The 26,148-nt window shown below is 39.2% G+C and overlaps 1 pseudogene; it reads right to left on the minus strand.

Moving 5' to 3' along the window:
• The window catches only part of LOC130875650 (vomeronasal type-2 receptor 116-like), an 80,352-nt pseudogene that overhangs the window by 25,865 nt on the left and 28,339 nt on the right, over window positions 1-26,148 (minus strand).

The following is a 26,148-nucleotide window of genomic DNA, read 5'->3' on the forward strand; positions in this document are numbered from 1 at the left end:
AGGGAAACCTGCTTGCTCGTTGGGCTGAGGAGGGAGGAAGACTTGGTTGGGGGAGGGGGAGAATGGGAGGTGGTGGCGGGGAAGAGGCAGAAATCTTTAATAATTAAATAAATTAATTAATAAAATAAAATAAAAAACATCAAACAGAACAAAAGAGATAGCTCAATATTTAATGTGCTTCCCACATAAGCACACAGTCCTGGATTTGATTATGCAGAATGGTGGTATAGAAAAGTCAGGTGCCAAACTGTATGCCTGTTATCCAATTATGACAGTCATGGAGACAAGGATACAGCCTGTGGTATGGTGGACAGTAAGGAAAGCTAAATCAGAAGGCAATGAGTTGAGAGAGAGAGGTTGTGTTTATAATAAAATGGAGAATGATTGCAGATAGTATCCACTCTGACTGTGGCCTCAGCGGGCACATGCACTCACATGCATGAGCATTCACACACAAGCTCACAACAGAGCTAAGAACTTATAATATTGGCAAAATATGTACATAGATCCACCTCGAAAAAGGAAATAAATAAGATTGACTGACAAAATTAGGAGCGTGTGGATGGGGGAGAAGAGAGGGTGGAAGGGGAAGAGGAGGAGAGGAGAGCAGGAGGAGAGCTTGAGGGAATGAGATAGTTGAGATGGAGGAAGGACAGAGATAAAAGCAAAAAAGAGATATCTTGATTGAGGGAGATACTATGGGGCTAGCAAGAAACCTGGCTCTAGAGAAAATCTCAGGAATTGACAAGGATAACCCCAGCTAAGATTCTGAACAATAGAGGAGAGGGTGTCCAAACTGGTCTTGCCCTCTAGTCAGATTGATGAATACCTTAAATATCACCATAGAACTTTCATTCAGCAACTGATGAAAACAGAGGCAGAGACTATCAGTGGAGCACTGGCCTGAGCTCCCGAAGTTCAGTTGAAGAGTGAGAGGAGTAAGAATATAAGAAAAGATGTCAATACCATAATGGTGACACTCACTGAAAAAGCTTACCTGAGCTGATGGGAGCTCACCAGCTCCAGCCAGACAGGAAGGGAACCAGCATAGGACCAATCTAGACTCTTTCCTTGCTCTCATCTCTATTTTTCTTCCATCTCATCTATCCTGTTCCCTCCAGTTCTCCTCTCTCCCCCTCTCCCATTCTCTTCCTCTTCCACTGTCACTTCTCCCCCAACCCCATACAACAATGACAGTCGTATGGCTGGAGAAGACTGCAGGACCGCTGGCAGTGGCACCATGATTTATCCTTACTGCTTGTAATGACTTTTTGGGAGCCTATTCTCTTTGGATGGATACCTTGCTCATCCTAGGTATAGTAGGGAGGACCTTGGATCGTCCCCAAAATAATAAACATTACTGTCTCAGAGGAGTGCATGGGGTTAGTGTTTAGGGTTAGGTGAATGAAATCGGAAGAGGGGAGTAAGAGGGAACTGGGATTGATATGTAAAATGAAAAAAGATTGTTTTCTTTTTTAAAAATAAAATAAATCATAAGAAAGAATTATTTGAAAATTTCATAGAGAAATAATACAATTTACAGAACTCTTTGTAGATATTTTTCAATATATTAAAGGTTGAAATTTTGTCAGACCTGATTGTAGTGGTTTGGCCATTTGATCATAACTTCATTGATAAACAAGCCTTGATCTTTTGGACTCTTGGAGACAAACTCTCCTACTTTAACTAGAAATGTATAATGATTAGTATGTACCATAAAATTTTGTATATCATATTTTTACACATGATTCTTGTTCTCATCAAAGCATATTTGTTCTCCATCAGTGCTTGTAAATTGAATTTTCCTCAGGAATGGATGAAGCTGGAGAGAGACATCATTTGGACATGAGTGGTGCATACCAGTGTCTCACTGATGGTTCCTCAGAACAAGCCTCCTTCTCTCTCCCTATAGTGGCTTTCTTTTTGAAAAGATTTCATTTGAGTCATTGTCTCCCAAGTAGTTCCAGGGAGATAAACTTTGCTCCTCACGAAACTAAAGTAGGAGTAGCTGAACATAAATAGAAATGGCATCTAAGGGGTAAAACATAGCATAGTTGGAAGTATGTTCTTAGTGGAACCAAGGCCCTGTGTCTCCAGCTAGAAAATATACATGTTTTCAGAGCTAAACTGAAGTAAAAATGTAAACAACACTATGTATTTTGGTGTATAGGTATTAAAATATTTATATTTTTATAGCACACAATGAACATATGTATGTACAGTTAGTTAAGTAGCTAGGTATATGGGTAGATATACAGAGTATCTTGACCTTATAATATCAGTAGGAGTTCATGCAAAGCTCTTAATTTATGAAAATATATATTAAATATGCAGCAATTTTGTGTGTCATTTATGCTTCAGGAAACTGTAAAGAGACCTATTAACTGCCTTCATTCTTTCTTTATTTAGTTTGAATCACATAATTTTCTTTTTATATTTGGTATGAACATTACTGGATGCAAATTAAAACTCAAATATTCAGTGCTTTAACCAGAATTTTAAAAGATTTATTCTTAGATTAATTCCTTTTAATTTTGTGTTGAGTTGCTTGCTGAAGAATTAAAGATGGTGCTGGATCCTCCATAACCAGAGTTACAGACAGCTATAAGCTGCTTTGTGGATACTTGGAACTGAACCTGGGTCTTCTATAGAGCAGAAAGTATGCCTAACCACTGAGCAATCTCTGGCCCCTAGATTTGTGTTCTTTTTATTTCTGTGTACTGTCTATATGTATGCATATACACAAACTACATGTATGATTCCTACAGGGGACATAAGTGTGTCACATTCCTTAGAATGGAACTTACATATAGGTGAGAGCCACCAGGTGGGTATAATCAACCAAACTCGGGTCCTCTGCAAGAGGATCAAGTCCTCCTAACTGCTGAGCCATCGCTCTATCATAATTTAATTACATATTTAAATTAATACAGTGGGTTAATACTTCAACTTCTGAGATTCGCTGTTGTGTTAACTAATTCACAACTTGTGATAAAAGACCTGTTAATTAGGTATTCAGTTATCTGTACAAGAGACATACTAACATAAATAATATCACATCTGTGGAAGCCATGTTCACAAAATTTGTCAAAGTCAATGTCAAATCTTATTGTTATCCATAATAGTAAAATCTACATAATAGAGTAAACATACAGACTTAATTGTTTACTTATTTATCTTTGACTGAATGAAAAGATTACTTGATTTGGTCAATAACTTCCTTAATGATACCCTACTTGAAGGTGAATGCTCAAAAGTATAAGTAATTCCACATTTATAAGACTGGTTTATAGAATTGGTGTTAGACCCAAACCTATCCACTTACCACTAACAGATGGAGATTCAGACTATGTGTGAGCACCATCTGTGTTCTGACCTTTAATAATGGAAGCACAGTCTTAGTTTCATCTTTTTTTAAACTCATTTATCAATAAATAAACTGGAGCTTCCTAGCTGGCCAGCAAGCAAGTCTCCTGCAGATAGACTGCTCCACCCACTCCATTGATCATACCCAGTAAGCTACAAGTCCCACTCTGCTCCCAAACCCACCCATCCCAAAAGACCTCATCAGCTCTGTAAGGAACAGACTGCAACTGCACAGAGCAGACTGAGAGGTAAGTGACCAGCTTGCCAGCTGGATATCCCAGTCTCTAGGCCTAGGGCAAAACTCCAGGCTCCTCCTCTACCTGCCTCCACTAAACTTGCCTGTCTGAAGGTAAATCTCCTGTAGGTAGCTGCTTCAACCCCTGTCAATTAGACCCTGTAAGCTACACATCACACTCCCCTCCCATCCCCCCATCCAAAGAGCAGTGTGAGACACAGAAAGTGACTGCACAGAGCAGACAAAGAGCAGCTCCCTAAGACACAGACAGCAACTGCGATGGTTGGTCTAAGAGAGGATCCCTGAGACACATATACCAACTGCAAGGATTGTAAAAAGAGGCAAAGACACTGCTGACACCATTTTGAGGAAGAGATGGGTAGTTGCCAATGCAAAAAATACATTTAACAACCTAAAAGCAACATGGTAACACCAGAACCCAGTGGTCATACAACAGGAAGACTTGAACATCCTAACAAAGAAGATGTAGAAGAAAACAACCTTAAATATAATTTTATGAAGATGATGGAGACACTTATAGAGGAAATAAAAATATTCTTAATGAAATTGAGGAAAAGACGAAAATAATTGAAAAAATCAATAAATTTCTTAAAGAAAACCAAGGAAAACCAAACCAGTGAAGCAAATAGTCCAAACAATTCAAGATTTAAAAACTTAAAAAGAGGCAATAAAGAAGCACAAACTAAGGGAATTCTGGAAATGGAAAATCTAGGTAAGCTAACAGGAACTACAGATGCAAGCATAACCAACAGAATACAAGAGATGGAAGAAAGAATGTCAGAATCTGAAGATACAATAGATGAAATAGATTCATTGGTTAAAGAAAATGTTAAATCCAACAAATTCTTAACCCAAAACATCTCAGAAATCTAGGACACAGTGAAAAGATCAAAACTAAGAATATTAGGGTAGAAGAAGAGGAATTCCAGTGCAAAAGGGCAGAAAATATATTCAACAAAATGATATAGAAAACATTCACAACATAAAGAATGACATGCCTATGAAGGTGCAAAAAGCTTGGAGAACACCAAATAGACTGGACAAAAAAGTTCCCTCACAATATAATAATAAAAACACTTAACTATAAGAATAAAGAAAGAATATTAAGAGTTGTAAAGGAAAAAGGCCAAGTAACATATAAAGGCAGATCTATCAGAATTACACATTTGACTTCTTAATGGAAATCCTGAAAGAAAGAAGATCCTGGACAGACATGCTCCAGACACTAAGAGGTCATGGTTGCAAGTCCAGTCTACTGTATCCAGCAAAACTTTGAATCACCATAGATGGAGAAAGCAAAATATTCCATGAAAAAAACAGATTTAAACAACACCTATCCACAAACCCAGTCTTTCAGAAAGTATTAGAAGGAAAACTCCAACCCGAAAAAGCAAGCTACATCCATGAGAACACAGGGAACAGGTAACTTCATACCATCGAAATGTAAAGAAGGAAACACACAATAACTACAAGAGAAAAATTACAGAAATCAACAACCACTTGTCATTAATATCTCAATATCAATGGACTCAATTCACCTATAAAAAGGCTCAGAATAACATAATGGATACACAAAGAAGATCCATTCATTTTCTCCAACAAACAATAAGTGTGCCTCATCCATAAGACAGACATTACTTTAGAGTAATGGGATGGAAAAAGATTTTTCAATCAAATGGACCTAAGAAACAAGCAGGTATAGCTATCCTAATATGCAACAAAATAGACTCCAAATTAAAATCAAAAAAAAAGAGAGGGAGGATACTTCATACTCACCACAGGAAAAATAAATCAAGGTGAAATCTTAATTCTGAACATCTATGCTATGAAAGCACCCACATATGTAAGAGAAACATTATTAAATTTTAAATAACACATCAAACCCTACACAGTAATAGCAAGAGACTTCAACACTCCACTCTCATCAGTGGGCAGATAAGTCAGAAAGCAACTTAATAGAGAAATAAGAGAAATAACAGATGTCATGACTCAAATAAACTTAAAAGACATCTACTGAACATTTCACTCAAACACATAAGAATATACCTTCTTGTGAACCCAAAGAAAAACATAGTTATCCTCCTGGATATTGGAAGGAGACAAGATTACCAGGCAAAAATTGGATTTTGGGGGTGGGGTGGGGTGGGGGCAAGGAGAGATGGGGAGAAAAAAGTGAGAAGAGGAGGATGGGGAGAGCTTGGGGGAATGGGATTATTGGGTGGAGGAAGGGTGGATATGGGAGCAGGGAAGTATATATCTTAATTAAGGGAGCCATTTTATGGTTTGCAAGAGATTTGTCTCTAGAGGTGTTCCCATGTGTCCATGGAGATGTCCCCAGCTAGATCCTTGGTCAACTGAGGAAAGGGAGCCTGAAATGGCCCTATCCTATAGCCATACTAATGAATATCTTGCATATCACCATAGAACCTTCATCTGGCGATGGATGAAGCTAGAGACAGAGACCAACATTGGAGCACTGAACTGAGCTCCCAAGGTCCAAATGAGGAGCAGAAGGAGGGAGAACATGAGCAAGGAAGTCAGGATCGCCAGGGGTGTGCCCACCCACTGAGAAGGTGGGGCTGATCTAATGGGAACTCACCAAGGCCAGCTGGACTGGGAATGATGGATCATGTGATCAAACCAGACTCTCTGAATGTGGCAGACAAGGAGCGCTGACTGAGAAGCCAAAGACAAAGGCACTGGGTTTTGATCCTACTGCATGTACTGGCTTTGTGGGAACCTAGCCTGTTTGGACGCTCACCTTCCTAGACCTGGATGGATTTCCCACAGGGCAGGGAACCCTGACTGCTCTTTGCCTGGAGAGGAAAGAGGAGGGGAAAAATGGGGAGGGGGATGGAAATAGGATGAGGGGAGGAGGTGCAAATTTTTAAGTAAAAATAAATAATAAAAAAGAATATACCTTCTTTTCAGCACCTTATAGAACCTTCTCTAAAACTGACCACATCCTCAGTAATAAAACAAACCTCAACAGAGAAGAAAAATTGGAATAACCCCTGTATCTTATGGGATCACCATGACTTAAAGTTTCTACAACACTAATTGTAGAAAGCTGACAAACTCATGGAAATGGAACAATACTAAATTCGATCACCTCTGGTTTAAGAAAGAAATAAAGAAATTAAAGACTTCCCAGAATTCAATTACTACTAGTGTACACATACCCAAACCTATGGGACACTATGAAACCAATGGTAAGAGAAAAGTTTATAGCTCTGAGTGCCTACATAAAAAAGTGGAGAAATCTCACACTAGCAACTTAACAGCACACCTGAAAACTCTAGAACAAAAAGAAACATACTCACCAAGGAGGAGTAGATGACAGGAAATAATCAAATGGAGGGCTGAAACCAGTAAAACAGAAACAAAAAAAACAATACAAAGAATCATTGAAACAAAGGGCTGACTCTTTGAGAATTTCAACAAGATAGACAAGCCCCTGCCAAAACTAATCAAAAGACGGAAAGAGAACATCCAAATTAAAAAAAAAAAATAACTGAAAAGGGGGACAAAGCAACAAACATTGTGGAAATTCAGAGAATCAGTAGGTCTTACTTTGAAAGCCTATATTCTGCAAAATTGGAAAATGTAAAAGAAAAGGGCAAGTTTCTGGATAGATATTATTTATAGAAATTAAATCAAGACCAGCTGAGTAATTTAAATAGACATATTACCTGTAAGGAAATAGAAGAGGTTATCAAATTCTCCCAACCAAACAACTTCAGGACTTGATGACTTCAGCATAGAATTCTACCATACCTTTAAAGAAGAACTAATACCCCAATTCTTCCACATAATTCTTCTACATAATTTCCCCAAATTCTTCCACATAATATAAACAAAAGAAACATTGTCAAATTTTTTATGAGACCACAGTTACCCTGATACACAAACCACATAAAGACTTAATTAAGAAAGAGAATTACAGCTTTGGGCACATAACACCATCCAGCTCAGTCTGTCTGGTGCTGGGGGCAAATCCTCAGGGCAAGTAGGCAGGCGAGACTTCCTTTGTTTCACTGGCCTGCCTGCACCAAGCAAGGTAGGCGCTTTGTTTACGAACTACCCAACCTGCACGGAGATCTAATCTCAGGACCAGGGGAGACAGCAGTGGGGTGAGTTTGAGACCGGCGGCGGAAGCAGCCCTGGACAGGGAACTCTGAAGTTCCTCATCCCCCACCCTATACTCCCTGGGCTCCCTGCAGGGGCTCTACACCCCGCATACTGCCTCTCTCTTCTTGTCCCACCCAGCTTGCATCCAGAACCCTTCTTCCTTCTGCCCCCTTTCCTCTTTGGGCACATAACACCATCCAGCTCAGTCTGTCTGGCGCTGGGGGCAAATCCTCAGGGCAAGTAGGCAGACGAGACTTCCTTTGTTTCACTGGCCGGCCTGCAACAAGCAAGGTAGGGGCTTTGTTTACGAACTACCCACTTGCAGGGAGATTTGATCTTGGCATCAGGAGGGCCATCAGTGGGAGAGCTAATCTGGGTACAAGGAGAGCCATCTTTGGGGACGGAGATCTGATATTGGTACCAGGAGAGACATCACTGGAGCACCAGGAGAGCTATCACTGCAGAGTGCCATCACTGGGAAGGTACATCAGTAGGCAAGGAGACCTGATCCGGTAAAAGAAGATCCATAGGGGAGCATTCGGAGAAAGAGATGGGCAGGCTCCAATGCAAGAATTCACCCAACAATCTGAAAAACTATATGAAACCACCAGAACCCAGCGACCTCACAACAGGAGGACATGAACACCTTAATCATGAAGAAGTAGATAAAATTGACTTTATGAAAGTGATTGACACCCTTAAACAGCGTGTAAAAAATGCCCTTATAGAAATGGATGAAAAGTATAACAGAAAGTTTGAAGAATTGAGTAAATCAGTGAATGATACCCTAGGAAACCAAGGAAAAACAATCAAACAGATAATGGAAACAGTTCAAGACTTAAAAACTGAAATGGAGGCAAAGAAGAAAACACAAACAGAAGGCCAGCTGGACAGGGAAAATCTAGGTAAATGAATAGAGACTACAGAAGCAAGCATAACCAACAGAATACAAGAGATAGAAGAAAGAATCTCAGATTGTGAAGATACCATAGAGAAAATAAACACGCTGATCAAAGAAAACAGCAAGACCAACAAATTCTCATCACAAACCATTCAGGAAATATGGGACACAATAAAAAGACCAAACCTAAGAATAATAGGAATAGAAGAAGGAGAAGAAGCAGAGCTCAACGGTCCAGAAAATATATTTAATAAAATTATAGAAGAAAACTTTCCCAACCTAAAGAAAGATATACCTACGAAGGTTCAAGAAGCATACAGAACACCGAATAGGCTCGATCAAAAAAACACATCCTCTTGCCATATAATAATCAAAACACAAAACATACAGAATAAAGAAAGAATACTAAGAGCAGCAAAGGAAAAAGGCAAAGTTACTTATAAAGGTAAACCTATCAGACTTACACCTGACTTCTCTATGGAAACCATGAAAGCCAGAAGGTCCTGGATGGATGTACTGCAGAAACTAAGAGACCATGGATGCAAGTCCAGACTACTATACCCAGCCAAGCTTTCATTCACTATAAATGGAGAAAACAAAATTTTCCGGGATAAAAACAAATTTAAACAATACGTAGCCACAAATCCAGCCTTACAGAGAGTAATAGAAGGAAAATCACTAATCAAGGAGTCCAACAATGGCCACAATATCTCAGACATCTAGAGACCCTTTACCAGCGCAACTGAAAGAAGGGAAACACACAAAATCTACTACTAAAAAAGTGACCGGAGTTAACAACCACTGGTCATTAATATCACTTAATGTCAATGGACTCAACTCACCTATAAAAAGGCACAGACTAAGAGATTGGATACGAAAACAGGATCCAACATTCTGCTGTTTACAAGAAACACACCTCAACCACAAAGACAGGCACCAACTCAGAGTACAGGGTTGGGATAAGGCTTATCATGTTTACATGGACCTAAGAAACAAGGAGGTGTGGCCATACTAATTTCTAACAAAGTTGACTTCAAACTTAAATCAATCAGAAGAGATGGAGAGGGACATTTTCTACTCATAACAGGAACAATTCATCAGGATGAAGTCTCAATCCTGAATATCTATGCCCCTAATATAAAAGCACCCATGTACGTAAAAGAAACATTGTTAAAACTCAAGGCAGCAATCAAACCGCACACATTAATAGTAGGAGACATTAATACTCCTCTCTCACCAATGGACAGGTCAATTAGACAGAAACCTAACAGAGAAATAAGAGAATTAATGGAGGTAATGAATCAAATGGACTTAACAGACATCTATAGAATATTCCACCCAAATAGGAAAGAATATACCTTCTTCTCTGCAGCTCATGGAACCTTCTCAAAAAGCGACCACATACTCGGTAACAAAGCAAACATCCACAGTTACAAAAAAATATTAATAACCACCTCTATCTTATAAGATCACCATGGATTAAAGCTAGAATTCAGCAACAATGCTACCCCCAGAAAGCCTACAAACTCATGGAAACTGAATAGTCAACTACTGAACCATACCTGGATTAAGGAAGAAATTAAGAAAGAAATTAAAGTCTTCCTTGATGACAATGAAAATAAAGAAACAACATACTCAAACCTATGGGACACTATGAAAGGAGTCCTGAGAGGAAAGTTCATAGCACTAACTGCCCACTTAAAGAAAACAGAGAAAGCACACATTGGAGACTTAACAGCCCACCTGAAAGCTCTAGAAAAAAAAAGAAGCAGACTCACCTAGAAGGGGTAGAAAACTGGAAATAATCAAACTGAGGGCTGAAATCAACAAAATAGAAACACAGAAAACAATTGAAAGAATCAATGAATCAAAAAGCTGGTTCCTGGAGAAAATCAACAAGATTGATAAACCCCTATGCAAACTAATCAAACGGTAGAGAGAGAATTTGCAAATTAATAAGATCAGAAATGAAAAGGGGGACATAACCACAGACACAGAGGAAATTCAGAGAATCATTAGATCTTACTACAAAAGCCTGTATGCCACAAAACTGGAAAATGTAAAAGAAATGGACACTTTTTTAGATAAATACCATATACCAAAGTTAAACCAGGACCAGGTAAACAACCTAAATAGACCTGTTAGTCGTGAAGAATTAGAAGCTGTTATCAAAAACCTCCCTTCCAAAAAAAGTCCAGGACCAGATGGTTTCAATGCGGAATTCTACCAGAACTTCCAAGAAGACCTAATACCTATTCTCCTTAATGTATTTCACAATATAGAAACAGAAGAGTCATTGCCAAATTCCGTTTATAAAGCTACAGTAACTCTGATATCAAAACCACACAAAGACACAACCAAGAAAGAGAATTACAGGCCAATCTCACTCATGAACATCGACGCAAAAATCCTCAACAAAATTCTGGCAAACCGAATCCAAGAACACATTAGAAAAATTATCCATTATGACCAAGTAGGCTTCATCCCAGAGATGCAGGGCTGGTTTAACATACGCAAATCTATCAATGTAATCCATCATATAAATAAACTGAAAGAAAAAAACCATATGATCGTTTCATTAGACGCTGAAAAAGCATTTGACAAAATTCAACATCCCTTTATGATAAAAGTCTTGGAGAGATTAGTGATACAAGGGTCATACCTAAATATAATTAAAGCTATATACAGCAAGCTGACAGCTAATATCAAATTAAATGGAGAAAAACTTAAAGCCATCCCACTAAAATCAGGAACACGCCAAGGCTGTCCACTCTCTCCATACCTCTTCAATATAGTTCTCGAAGTTTTAGCAATAGCAATAAGACAACATAAGGGGATAAAGGGGATTCAAATTGGAAAGGAAGAAGTTAAACTTGCATTATTTGCAGATGATAAGATGGTGTACATGAGCGACCCCAAAAACTCCACCAAAGAACTCCTACAGCTGATAAACGCCTTTAGTAATGTGGCAGGATACAAGATCAACTCGAAAAAATCAGTCGCCCTCTTATACACAAAGGATATGGATGCAGAGAGGGAAATAAGAGAATCATCACCTTTCACGATAGCCACAAAAAGCATAAAATATCTTGGGGTAACTCTAACCAAGGAAGTGAAAGATCTATTTGACAAGAACTTTAAGGCATTGAAGAAAGAAATTGAAGAGGATACCAGAAAAATGGAAGGATCTCCCTTGCTCTTGGATTGGGAGGATCAACATAGTAAAAATGGCAATTCTACCAAGGGCAATTTATAGATTTAATGCAATCCCCATTAAAATCCCATCAAAATTCTTCACAGATCTTGAAAGGACAATAATCAACTTTATATGGAGAAACAAAAAACCCAGGATAGCCAAAACAATCTTATATAATAAAGAATCATCTGGAGGCATTACCATCCCTGACTTCAAACTCTATTACAGAGCTACAGTAATGAAAACAGCGTGGTACTGGCATAAAAACAGAGAAGTCGACCAATGGAATCGTATAGAAGACCCGGATTTTAACCCACAAACCTATGAACACCTCATTTTCGATAAAGGAGCTAAAAGTATACAATGGAAGAAAGAAAGCATCTTCAACAAATGGTGCTGGCACAACTGGATGTCAACCTGTAGAAGAATGAAAATAGACCCATATCTATCACCATGCACAAAACTCAAGTCCAAATGGATCAAAGACCTCAATATCAATCTGAACACACTCAATCTGATAGAAGAGAAAATGGGAAGTACCCTACAACATATGGGCACAGGGGATCGCTTCCTATGTATAACCCCAGCAGCACAGACATTAAGGGCAACATTGAATAAATGGGACCTCCTGAAACTGAGAAGCTTCTGTAAAGCAAAGGACACTGTCATTAAGACAAAAGGGCAGCCTACTGACTGGGAGAAGATCTTCACCAACCCCACAACAGACAAAGGTCTGATCTCCAAAATATATAAAGAACTCAAGAAACTAGACTTTAAAAGGATAATTAACCCAATTAAAAAATGCGGCACTGAACTGAACAGAGAATTCTCAACAGAAGAAGTTAAAATGGCCAAAAGATACTTAAGGTCATGCTCAACCTCCTTAGCGATCAGAGAAATGCAAATCAAAACAACTTTGAGATATCATCTTACACCTGTCAGAATGGCTAAAATCAAAAACACCAATGATAGCCTTTGCTGGAGAGGGTGTGGAGAAAGGGGCACACTCATCCATTGCTGGTGGGACTGCAAACTTGTGCAACCACTTTGGAAATCAGTGTGGTGGTTTCTCAGAAAAATTGGGATCAACCTACCCCTGGACCCAGCAATACCACTCCTGGGAATATACCCAGGAGATTCCTTATCATATGACAAAAGCATTTGTCCAACTATGTTCATAGCAACATTATTTGTAATAGCCAGAACCTGGAAGCAACCTAGATGCCCTTCAATGGAAGAATGGATGAAGAAAGTGTGGAATATATACACATTAGAGTACTACTCTGCAGTAAAAAACAATGACATCTCGAATTTTGCATGCAAATGGATGGAAATAGAAAATACGATCCTGAGTGAGGTAACCCAGACCCAAAAAGAAGATCATGGGATGTACTCACTCATAATTGGTTTCTAGCCATGGATAGGGGCCACCGAGTCTATAATTTGTGATCCTAAAGAAGCTAAACAAGAGGGTAAACCCAAGGAAAAACATATAGATATCCTCCCAGCTATGGGAAATAGACAAGATTGATGGGCAAAAAATTGGAATCTTGGGGGTGGGGTGGGAGGGGGATGAGGGGTGATGGGGAGAGAAAAGTGTGAAGGAGAGGATGAGGGGAGCTGGGGGAATCGGGGTGATTGGGGATAAAGGAAGGTTGGATAGGGGAGCAGGGAAACTCAAAGCTTAGTTAAGGGAACCACCTAAGGGTTGGCAAGAGACTTGAACTTGGAATGGCTACCAGATGCCTAGGGCAATGTCCCCAGTTAGTTCCTTGGGCACCTGAGGATAGGGAACCTGAAATGAACCTATCCTATAATCATACTGATGAATATCTTGCATATCGCCATAGAACCTTCATCTAGCGATGGATGGAGATAGAGACAGAGACCCACACTGGAGCACCGGACTGAGCTCCCAAGGGTATAATGAGGAGCAGAAGGAGAGAGAACATGAACAAGGAAGTCAGGACCATGAGGGGTGCACCCAACCACTGAGACAGTGGGGCCGACCTATTGGGAGCTCACCAAGGCCAGCTGGACTGCTACTGAAAAAACATGGGATAAAACCGCACTCTCTGAATGTGGCGGACAATGAGAGCTGACGAGAGGCCAAGGAGAATGGCATGGGAACCTTCATCTGGCGATGGATCGAGAGAGAGACAGAGACCCAATTTGGAGCAACGGTCTGAGCTCTTAAGGCCCAAATAAGGAGCAGAAGGAGGGAGAACATGAGCAAGGAAATCAGGACCACGAGGCGTGCACCCACCCACTGTGACAATGGAACTGATCTATTGGGAGCTCTCCAAGGCCAGCTGGACTGGGACTGAATAAGCATGGGTTGAAACTGGACTCTCTGAACATGGCGGACAATGAAGGCTGATGAGAAGCCAAGGACAATGGCACTAGGTTTCGATCCTAATACATGAACTGGCTTTGTGGGAGCTTAGCCTGTTTGGATGCTCACCTTCTTGGACCTAGATAGAAGTGGGAGGACCTTGGTCTTCCTGTAGGGCAGGGAATTTGGACTGCTCTTCAGTATGGAGAGGGAGGGGGAATGGACTGGGGGGAGGAGAAGAGGAGTGGGGATGGGGAAGGGGAGCGGGGGGAGGGGGCAATATGTGGGAGGAGGGGGAGGGAAATGGGAAACGGGGAGCAGTTGGAAATTTTAATTAAAAAAGAAAAAAAAAAGTGAGAAAAAAAAAGAAAGAGAATTACAGACCAACCTCCCTCATGAACATTGATGCAAAATATTCAATAAAATACTTGTAAACTAAATTCAAGAACACATCATTAAAAATTTCATGATTTTTTTTATGGAATCATGATTAAGTTGGCTTTATCCCAGAGATACAGGGATAGTTCAATAAGTGAAAATCTATCAATATAATCAACCATATAAATAAACTGCAAAAGAAAAACCATGTGACTCTTATTAGATGCTGAATAAGCATTCAACAAAATCCAAGACCCCCCTAATGATAAATGTCTTGGAGAGGTGAGGGACATAGGGAACATATCTAACTATAATAAAAGCATTATACATCAAGTCAAGGCCCAACTTCAAATTAAATGGAGAGAAACACAGAGAGATTCCACTAAAATTGGGTACAAGACAAGGCTGTCCACGTTCTCCATATCTATTCAACATAGCACTTGAAGTTCTAGCAAGAGCAGTAGTGCAACAAAAGGAGATCAAGTTGATATAAATTGGAAAGGACGAAGTCAAACTTTGGTTATTTGCAGATGACAGGATAGTATGCATAGTTTATCCCAATAATTTTATGAGGGTATCCTATAGCTGAAAAACACCTTCAGTAATGTGGCAGGATACAAGATCAACTAAAAAGAGTCAATAGCCCTGATGTGTACAAATGATAAAGGAGCTAAGGAAAAAATCAGAGAAACATTGCCATTTACAATAGCCACAAATAACATAAAATATCTTGGAGTAGCACTAACCAAAGAAGTGAAAGACCTGTACAACAAGAAATTGAAATCTTTGAAGAAAGAAATTGAAGAAGATATCAGAAAATAGAAAGATCTCCCGTGCTTTTGAGTAGGTAGGATTAGCATAAGAAAAAATGGCAATCCTACCCAATGTAATATACAGATTGAGTACATTCCTCAAGAAAATTCCAACACAATTCTTTACTGACCTCAAAAGAACAATACTCGACTTCAAATGAAAAAAAATAGCCAAAATAACCATGTATTATAAAGAAACTTCCAGAGGCATCACCATCCCTGACATCAGGCTCTATTATAAAGCTACGGTAATGAAAATAGCTTTTTTTTGACATAAAAAGAGTCAGGTGGACCAATGGAATTGAATCAAAGATCCTGGTATCAATCTACACTACTATAAACACTTGATTTTTGACAAAGAAGCTAAAATTTTACAATGTAAAAAAAGAAAACATTTTTAGCAAACTGTCTTGGCATAACTGAATGCCAAGATCTAGAAGAATGCAAATAGATTCATATCCTTCCCCATGTACAAAACTTAAGTCCAAATGGATTAAAGACCCCAATATAAACTTGCCACACTGAGTCTCATAGAAATGAAAATGAGATGTAGCCTTAATGAAGGGGCAAAGGAGACTACTTCCTAAATATAACTCCAACAACAAAGACACTAAGAGCAACAATAAATTAAGGGGACCTTCTGAAACTGAGAACTTTCACTAAGGTACAGGATAATATATATAAGAAAAAACTTTAGTCTACAGAATGGGAAAAGATCTTTACCAACCACACATCTGAAAGAAGACTGATCTCCAAAATATAAAGAACTCAAGAAACCAGATGTCAAAGTACTAAATAACCAATTAAAAATGGAATATAGAACCACACAGAGAATTCTGAACAGAAGAATCTCAGAAGATTGAAAGACACCAAAGAAACTGGTCAACATCCTTAGCCATCAGTGAAATGCAAATCAAGACAACTCTGAGATATCATCTTATACCAGTCAGAATGAGTAAGATCAAAAATACCAATGATAGCCTATGCTGGAGAGGATGCGGAGTACAGGGAATACCCCATTGATAGTCTGTGTGCAAAGTCATGCAACCACTTTCCATATCAGTATGGTGTTTTGTTTGTTTGTTTGTTTGTTTTGTTTTTGTTTTTTAGAAAATTGGGAATCAACCTACCTCAATATCCAGCAATACCACTCTTGTAAACATACCCTAAGGATGCTCAATCATATTACAAGGACATTTGCTCAACCATGTTTATTATACTACTTGTAATAGCCAGAACGTGAAAACAACCTAGATTCCCCTCAAGGGAAGAATCGATAAAGAAAAGGTGATACATTTACGTAATGGAATACTACTCAGTGGTAGAAAAACCAATTACATATTGAAAATTGCATGCAAATGGATGGCACTAGAAAAAAACATTCTGAGTGAGGTAATCCAGACCCAGAATGAAAAGGATGGTATGTACTCACTCATAAGTGAATACTCGATGTGAATCAAAATATAACAGGCCTATAGTTCCTCACCTCAGAGAAGCTAGGTAACAATGAGAATCTTAAGAGAAACATACATACTTTACATGCCCCTGGGAAGGGGAAATAGAAAAGGTCAGCTGAGAAAATTAGAAGTTTGGGGGTGTGGGGAGAAGGGAGGATAAATAGGGAAGAGGAGGGGAGAATGGGAGGGCAAGAAGAGCTTGAGGGAATGGTATAGATGAGATGGGGGAAAGGTAGAGAGGAAAAGCAAGGAAATAGCTGTCTTTATTGGAGGAGCCATTATGGGACTATCAAGAAACCTGGAAGCAGAGAAATTTCCAGGAGTTCACAATGATGTCCCCACCTAAGACCCTAAGGAATAGTAGAGAAGGTGCCTGAACTGGCCTTCTCCTGTAATCAGATTGATTACTACCTTAATTTTTATCATAGAATCTTCATCCAGAAACTGGTGGAAGTAGAGAAATCCATAATGAATCATTGGCCTGAGTTCCCAGAATTCAGTCAGAGAGGGTGGAACAATAATATAGGCAAAGGAGTCAAGACCATGATGGGGGTACCTACTGAAACAGCTTACCTGAGCTAGTGGGAGCTCACTGAATCCATTCTGAAAGTGGGGGAATCAGCACAGGGCCAAACTTGGTCCTCTTAATATGGGTGACATTTGCATGTCTGGGGTAGACTGTGGGGCACCTGGTAGTGGGACCAGGATTTATCACTACTGCTTGTACTGGCTTTTTGGAACCTATTCTCTTTGGGCTGTACCTTGTTCAGCCAAGATATATTGGGAGGGCCTTGATCCTGCCTCAAAGTGATATTCTAAACTTTGTTGACTCCCCATGGGAAGTCTTACCCTCTCTGAGGAGTGGATGGGTGATGGGGAAGGTCAGGGGAATGAGAAGAGGGCAGGGAGGGGGAATTATTATTGGCATGTAAAATAAGAAAAGATTGCTTTTCAAAAATAAATAAATTTAATAACAACAAAGTAAATAAAATATAAGAAGCAAATTCTTCATCAGTTACGTTTTTATTCTATGGGAGGTTATTTTTATCTTTTAAAAATGTTTAACCCTCTGAACTTGGATTAAATATGGTCAGTATATCTCTACATGGTGGCACCAGACATATTCCATGAAAACATACAAATTTGATTATTGGCACTCTCTGGGACATTTCCAGTGGGACAGAACCCAGGTCCCCCTCCTAAACTCAATAAGCTTTTCTAGCCAGCCAGTGAGAAGTATTCCTGCTGCTGGGCTTTCTACATTGCCACAACCTGTCCTGCTGCCAAGCCCACTATTTCACTTGCAAGGTCCTAGGAACTCTACAACACAGTCTGCTCTAGTGCTGATAGGACCAGAGAGAACCTTGCAACAGAGCTGACTCCAATACTGAGGGGACTTAAGAGAAGGCAGATCAAGAAAAACTCCCAAGTACTTAGACAACCACAGCAAAAGATTAGACCAAGACAGTAAGACTCTATTGGCCTCATATGAAGGAAGAGATGGGTAGGAGACAATAGAAGAATTTCTCCAACATCAGAAAAAGCAACATGGTAACACCAGAATCCAGTGGCACACAAAAGGAAGACTTGAACATCCTGATCCAGAAGAAGTAGAAGAAAACAACTTTAAATGTAACTTTATGAAAATGATGGGGACCTTAAAAAAGGAAATGAAAAACTCCCTTAAAGAAATGAAAGAGAAGACAAACAAAAAATTAGAAGAAATTAAAAAATCTCTCAAAGATACACAAGAAAACCAAGAAAAAGCAATGAAATAGATGAAGGAAACAGTTCAAGAAATGAAGACCAAAATGGAGGTAATAAAGAAAACACAAACTGAGGGAAAACTGGATATGAAAAATCTGTGTAAATGAACAGAAACTACAGAGAGAAGTATAACCAACAGAATATAAGAGATAGAAGAAAGAATCTCAGATGGTGAAGATGCTATAGAAGAAATAGACTTACTGGTCAAAGAAAACATTAAATCCAACAAATTCTTAACACAAAACATTCAGGAAATCTGGGACACCATGTAAAGATCAAACCTAAAAATAATAGGGGTATAAGAAGACAGATGTGCTGCAGAAACTAAGAGACCATGGATGCAAGCCCAGACTACTATACTCAGTAATGGTTACTTTTATCTTCAATGGAGAAAACTGGATAATTCATAACAAAAACAGATTTAAATGGTACATATGCACAAACCCAGCCTTACAGAAAATACTAGAAGGAAAACTCAACCCAAGGAAGCTAACAACACCCACAATAACTTAGACAGCTGATAACCTTCAACCAAGACAACCCAAAGAAGAGAAAGACACAAACACTACCACCAAAAAATAACCAGAGTTAACAACCACTGGTCGCTAATATCACTTAATATCAATGGACTCAATTCACCTATAAAAAAAGACACAGGCTAAGAGAATGGAAATTAAAACACATCCAGCATTCTGCTGTATACAAGAAACATACGACAGCTTCAAAGACAGACACTACTTCAGAGTAAAGGGTTGGGAAAAGATTTTTTAATCAAATGACCTAAGAAACAAGTGGGTGAAGCTATCATAATATCAAACAAAATTTATTTCAAACTAAAATCAATCAGAAGTGATGAAGAAGGACACTTTATACTCATAACAGGAACAATTCATCAAGATGACGTCTCAATCCTGAATATCTATGCTCCTAATATAAAAGCACCAACATATGCAAAAGAAACATTACTAAAATTTAAATTGCATATCAAATTCTACACACTAATATTAGAAGACTTCAACACTCCTCTGTCACCAATGTACAGGTCAACCAGACAGAAACGTAACAGAGAAATAAGAGAACTAATAGATGTAAAAAAGCAAATGGACATAACAGACATCTATAGACCATTCCACCCAAACAGAAAAGAATATACCTTCTTCTCAGAACCTCATGGAACCTTCTCTAAAATTGATCACATACTTGGTAACAAAGCAAACATCCACAAACAAAAAAAAATGGTGTAACTACCTGCCTTATTGGATCACCATGGAGCAAAGTTAGAATTTAACAACAATATTACCCCCCAGAAAGCCCACAAACTCGTGGAATCTGAACAGTAAACTACTGAACCACCCCTTGGTCAAGGAAGAAATAAAGAAAGAATGAAAGTGTTCCTTGATCACAAATTATAGACTCCTGGCTATGGGAAATAGACAAAATTGCCGGGCAAAAAAATTGGAATCTTGGGGGTGGGGTGGGATTGGGGTGAGGGGAGATGGGGAGAGAAAAGTGTGAAGGAGAGGATGAGGGAAACTGGGGGAAACGGGATAATTGGGGATAAAAGAAGGTTGGATAGGGGAGCAGGGAAACTCATACCTTAGATAAGGGAGCCACCTAAGGGTTGGCAAGAGACTTGAACTTGGAGTGGCTACCAGGTGCCCAGGGCAATGTCCCCAGTTAGTTCCTTGGGCACCTGAGGATAGGGAACCTGAAATGAACCTATCCTATAGCCATACTGATAAATATCTTGCATATCACCATAGAACCTTCATCTAGCGATGGATGGAGATAGAGACAGAGACCCACACTAGAGCACCGGACTGAGCTCCCAGGGTTCTAATGAGGAGCAGAAGGAGGGAGAACATGAACAAGGAAGTCAGGACCATGAGGGGTGCACCCACCCATTGAGACAGTGGGGCCGATCTATTGGGAGCTCACCAAGGCCAGCTGGACTGGGACTGAAAAAGCATGGGATAAAACCGGACTCTCTGAACATGGTGGACAATGAGATCTGACGAGAGGCCAAGGACAATGGCACGGGGTTTTGATCCTACTTCATGTTCTGGCTTTGTGGGAGCCTAGACAGTTTGGATGTTCACCTTCCTAGACCTGGATGGAGGGGGAGGACCTTGGACTTTCTACAGGGCAGGGAACCCTGACTGCTCTTGGGACTGGAGAGGGACGAGAAGAGGAGTAGGGGGAGGGGGAGAGGGGCGGGAGGAGGGGGAGGGAAATGGGAGGCGGGGAGGAAGCTGAATTTTTTTTTCCAATAAAAAAAAAGTTGAAAAAAAAGTGTTCCTTGAATTCAATGAAAATGAAGGTACAACATATCCAAAACTATGGGATACAATGAAAGCAGTGTTAAGAGGAATGTATATAGCACTAAGTGCCTGCATAAAGAAAATGGAGAAAACTCACATTAGCAACTTAGCAGCACACCTCAGGCCTCTACAAAATATGAAGCAGACTCAACCTCAGTAGAATACTGGAAGTAATCAAACTGAGGGCTGAAGTCAACAAAATAGAAACACAGAAAATAATATAAAGAATCAATGAAACAAAGTGCTGGTTCTTTGAGAAAATCAACAAGATGGACAAACCCTTACGCAAACTAATCAAAAGGCAGAGAGATAACATCCAAATTAACAAAATCAGAAATGAAAAGGGGGACATAACAACAGATACTGAGGAAATTCAGAGAGTCATTAGATCTTACTACAAAAGTTAGTACTCCACAAAAATAGAAAATGTAAAAGAAATGGGCAATTTTTAGATAGATACCATATACCAAAATTAAATCAAGATCAGGTGAACAATCTTAATAGACCTATAAGTCATGAGGAAATAGAAGCTGTCATCAAAAAACCTCCCAACAAAAAACGCCCAGGGCTGGAATTCTTTTAGTGCAGAATTCTACCAGAATTTCTAAGAAGAGCTAATACTGATACTCTTCAATATGTTCCATAATAGATACAGAAGGGTCATTGTCAAACTCTTTTTTATGAGGCTATAGCTACCCTGATACCAAAACCCACAAAGACTCCATCAAAGAGAATTACAGAACAGTCTCACTCATGAATATCGATGCAAAATTTCTCAATAAAATACTGGCAAACAAAATCCAAGATCACATAAAAAAAATCATCCATTATGATCAAGTAGGATTCATTCCAGAGATACAGAGCTGGCTTAACATACAGAAATCTATCAATGTAATTCTTCATATAAAAACTGAAAGAAAACAAAACATATACTCATTTCATTAGATGTGAAAAAACATTTGACAAAATTCAACACTCCTTCATGATAACTGTCTTGGAGAGATTAGGGATACACAGATCATAACTAAATATAATAAAAGTAATATACAAGCAAGCCAACAGTTAACAAAAAATTAAATGGAGAGAAACTCAAAGAGAGTCCACAAGAATTAGGAACAAGACAAGGCTGTTCACTCTCTTCATATCTCTTCAACATAGTGGTTGAATTTCTAGCAATAGCAATAAGACAACATGAGATCAAGGGGATTCAAATTGGAAAGGAAGATATCAAATTTTTGTTATTTGAAGATGATATGATAGTGTACATAAATGTCCCCAAAAACTCTACCACCGAACTCCTATAACTGATAAACAGCTTCGGTAAAGTGGCAGGATACAAAATCACCTCAAAAAAATCAGTAGCCTACCTATATACAAAGGATAAAAACTGTAGAAGGAGCTGCGGTGTGCTTCCCATCTCCCGGCTCCAGGACATGGGCTGGCTTTACCCAAAATAATTACATGGAAACTGTATTCTTTTAAACACTGCCTGGCCCATTATTTCTAGCCTCTTCTTGGCTAATTCTCATAGCTTGACTAACCCATTTCTTTTTTTTTTTTTTTTTTTTTTTGGTTTTTTGAGACAGGGTTTCTCTGTGGTTTTGGAGCCTGTCCTGGAACTAGCTCTTGTAGACCAAGCTGGTCTCGAACTCACAGAGATCCGCCTGCCTCTGCCTCCCGAGTGCTGGGATTAAAGGCGTGCGCCACCACCGCCCGGCTGACTAACCCATTTCTAACAATCTGTGTAGCACCACAAGTTGGTGGATTACTGGGATGATTCTAGTGTACGTCCATCTTGGGTTGGAGCTTCATCATGTCTGACCCAGAGAGGAGAGGTGTGGCAATTGCCTCACATCCTCCCAGCATTCTGTTCTGTCTACTCCATACACATAAGGGTTGACCTATCAAATGGGCCAAGGAAGTTTCTTTATTAACCAATGAAATCATCACAAAAAAGAAGACCCTTCCACATCAAAACTGAGAGGGAAATCAGAGAAACCTCATCTTTCACAATAGCCTCAAATAGCATAAAGTGTCTTAAGTTAACACTAACCAAGGAAGTAAAGGACCTATTTGACAAGAAATTTAAGCCTTTGTAGAAAGAAATTGAAAGAAGATATCAGAAAAATGGAAAGATCCCCCATGCTCTTGGATAGGAATGATCAACATAGTAAAAATAAAATATTACCAAAAGCAATCTATAGATTTAAATCAGTTCCCATCAAAATCTCAACACAATTCTTCACAGACCTTGAACGATCAATAATCAACTTCATATGGAAAACAAAACACCCAGAATAGCCAAATAATCCTATACAATAAAGGAACTTCTGGAGGCATTACTATCCATGACAGCAAACTCTATTACAGAGCTACAGTAATGAAAACAGCTTGGTATTGACAAAAAAATAGAGATGTTGACCAATGGAATCGAACTGAAGACACGGATATTAATCCACACACCTATGAACACCTGAATTTTGATAAAGAAACTAAAATTATGCAATGGAAAAAAGAAAGCATCTTCATCAAATTGTAATAGCATAACTGGAGGTCTGTAGAATATTTAAAATTGATTCATATCTATTACCATATACCAAAATCAAGTCCAAATACATCAAAGACCTCAATATAAACCCAACCACAGTGAACTTAATAGAGGAGAAAGTGGGAAGTATCCTGCAATGCATGGGCACAAGAGACCACTTCCTGTGTATAAACCCAGTATCACAGACAATAAGAACAACAATGAATAAATGGGACTTCCTAAAACTGAGAAGTTTCTTTAAAGGAAAGGACACAGTCAATCAGACAAAAAGTTAACCTACTGAATTGGAGAAGATCTTCACCAACCTCACATCAGACAAATGAATGATCTCCAAAATATATAAAGAACTCAAGAAATTAGTCATTAAAAATCTAAATAATCAGCCGGGCAGTGGTGGCGCATGCCTTTAATCCCAGCACTCGGGAGGCAGAGGCAGGCGGATCTCTGTGAGTTCGAGACCAGCCTGGTCTACAAGAGCTAGTTCCAGGACAGGCTCCAAAACCACAGAGAAACCCTGTCTCGAAAAAACTAAAAAAAAAAAAAAAAAAAAAAAAAAAAAAAAAAAAAAAAAAATCTAAATAATCCAATTAAAAATGGTGTACTGAATTAAACAGAGATTTCTCAACAGAAGAATTTCAAATGATCAATAAATACTTAAGGACATGTTCAACTTCCTTAGCTATCAGGGAAATGTAAATCAAAACAACTTTGAGATACCATCTTCCACCCATCAGAATGGCTAAAATCAAAAACACCAATGATAGCTCATGCTGGAGAGGCTGCGGAGTAAGGGGAACATTCATCCAGTGCTGGTAGTAATGAAACCTTGTGTAACCACTTTGGAAATCACTGTGGCAGTTTCTCAGAAAATTGGGGATCTACCTACATTAGCATCCAGCAATATCACTCTTGGGCATATACTCAAAAGATGCCCAATCATACTACAAAAGCATTTGTTCAACTATGTTCAAAACAGGATTATTTGTAATAGCCAGAACATAAACAACCTAGATGTCCCTCAATGGAAGAGTGGATAAAGAAAGTGTGGCACATCTACACATTAGAGTACTACTCAGTGGTAAAAATCAGTGACATCCTGAATTTTGCATGCAAATGGATGGAGTTAGAAAACACTATCTTGAGTGAGGTAACCCAGAATCAAAAAATAAATAGAGTATGTATTAACTCATAAGTAGATTCTAGCCATAAAAAAGGATATTGAGCATCAGTTTCTGATCCTAGAAAAACTAATATGTTTAACTCAAAGAAAAACATGTGTAGATTCACCTGTAAATTGGAATCAGACAAGATTGCCTGACAAAACTTTGTAGCATAGGGTATGGGAGTAGAAGGAAGTGGAGAAGAGGAAGGGGAATGGAGAAGGGGAGGGTTGGGGGAGAGCTTGAGGAAATGGGATGGTTGAGATGAAGGAAGGACAAAAATATGAGAACAAGAAAAGAGATATCTTTATTGTGGGAGCCTTTTGGGGTTTAGCGAGAAACCTGGCTCTAGAAAATTTCCCAGGAATCTACAAGGATGACCCCAGCTAAGACCCTAAGCAATAGAGGAAAGGATGCCTAAACTGGCTTTTCCCAGTATTCAGACTGATGATTATCTTAAATATCACCATAGAACCTTCATCCGACAACAGATGGAAAGAGATGCAGAGACCCACATCGAAGTACTGGACTAAGCTCCCAAGGTCCAGTAGAAGAGTGGAAGGAGTAAGATTATGAGCAAGGAGGTCAATACCACAAGGAGTTGACCCACTGAAAAAATGTGCCTGAGGTAATGGGAGCTCACCAACTCCAACTGTGCTGGGAATGATGATCATGGGACCAAACTAGTCCCTTTGAATGTGGTTTACAGATGGGTCAGATTGTGTGGCCAATGACAATGGCACTGGGATTTGTCTCTACTCCATGTACTGGCCTTTTGGGATCCTATTCTCTTTGGATGTATACCTTGCTCAACCTAGATGTAGGTGTGGGGAGCCTTGGACTTTCCACAGGACAGGGTGCCTTACCCTCTCTTAAAATTGCATAGGGGAAGTCCAAGGTCCTCCCCCCTCCATCCAGGTCTAGGAAAGGGAGCAACCAAACACCCTAGGATCCCACAAAGCCAGTACATGCAGTAGCATCAAAACCCAGTGCCATTGTTCTTTGCTTCTCAGGAGGACCTTGGACTTCCCACAGGGCAGGGAACCCTGACTGCTCTTTGGGCTGGAGAGGGAGGGGGAGGGGGTCGGGGAAGGGGGAGGGAAATGGGACCCGGAGGCGGGGAGGAGGCAGAAATTTTTAATAAAAAATTTTAAAAAAAGATTGCATAGGGGAGAGGAACAGGTGTGTGGAAGATGTGTGAAGGGAGGGCAAGGAGTGGAGGAAGTAGTATTTTGTATTGGTATTTTTTTAAGTTATAATAAAAAAAGAAAAGAGAAAAAGTTGATTATTGAACTTAAAAATTTTGAGATTAATTTTTTTTGGATATCTTACAGAATTTCAGGTCATACTATGAAACCATTTAGTGAAATTTGTACAGAATTAATGTTTTCAAAGCAAAGCTACCATCTCCCAAAGCATACACCATATTACAGACACATACACACACACTGTGAAAGAACCCCTTTACACTTCACCTTACTCTTTTAATTATAAGGTGAAAATGTGTTATACGCTTGTGT

This window comes from Chionomys nivalis, chromosome 6 (assembly GCF_950005125.1).
Source record: "Chionomys nivalis chromosome 6, mChiNiv1.1, whole genome shotgun sequence".
In the NCBI taxonomy this organism is placed as follows: domain Eukaryota; kingdom Metazoa; phylum Chordata; class Mammalia; order Rodentia; family Cricetidae; genus Chionomys; species Chionomys nivalis.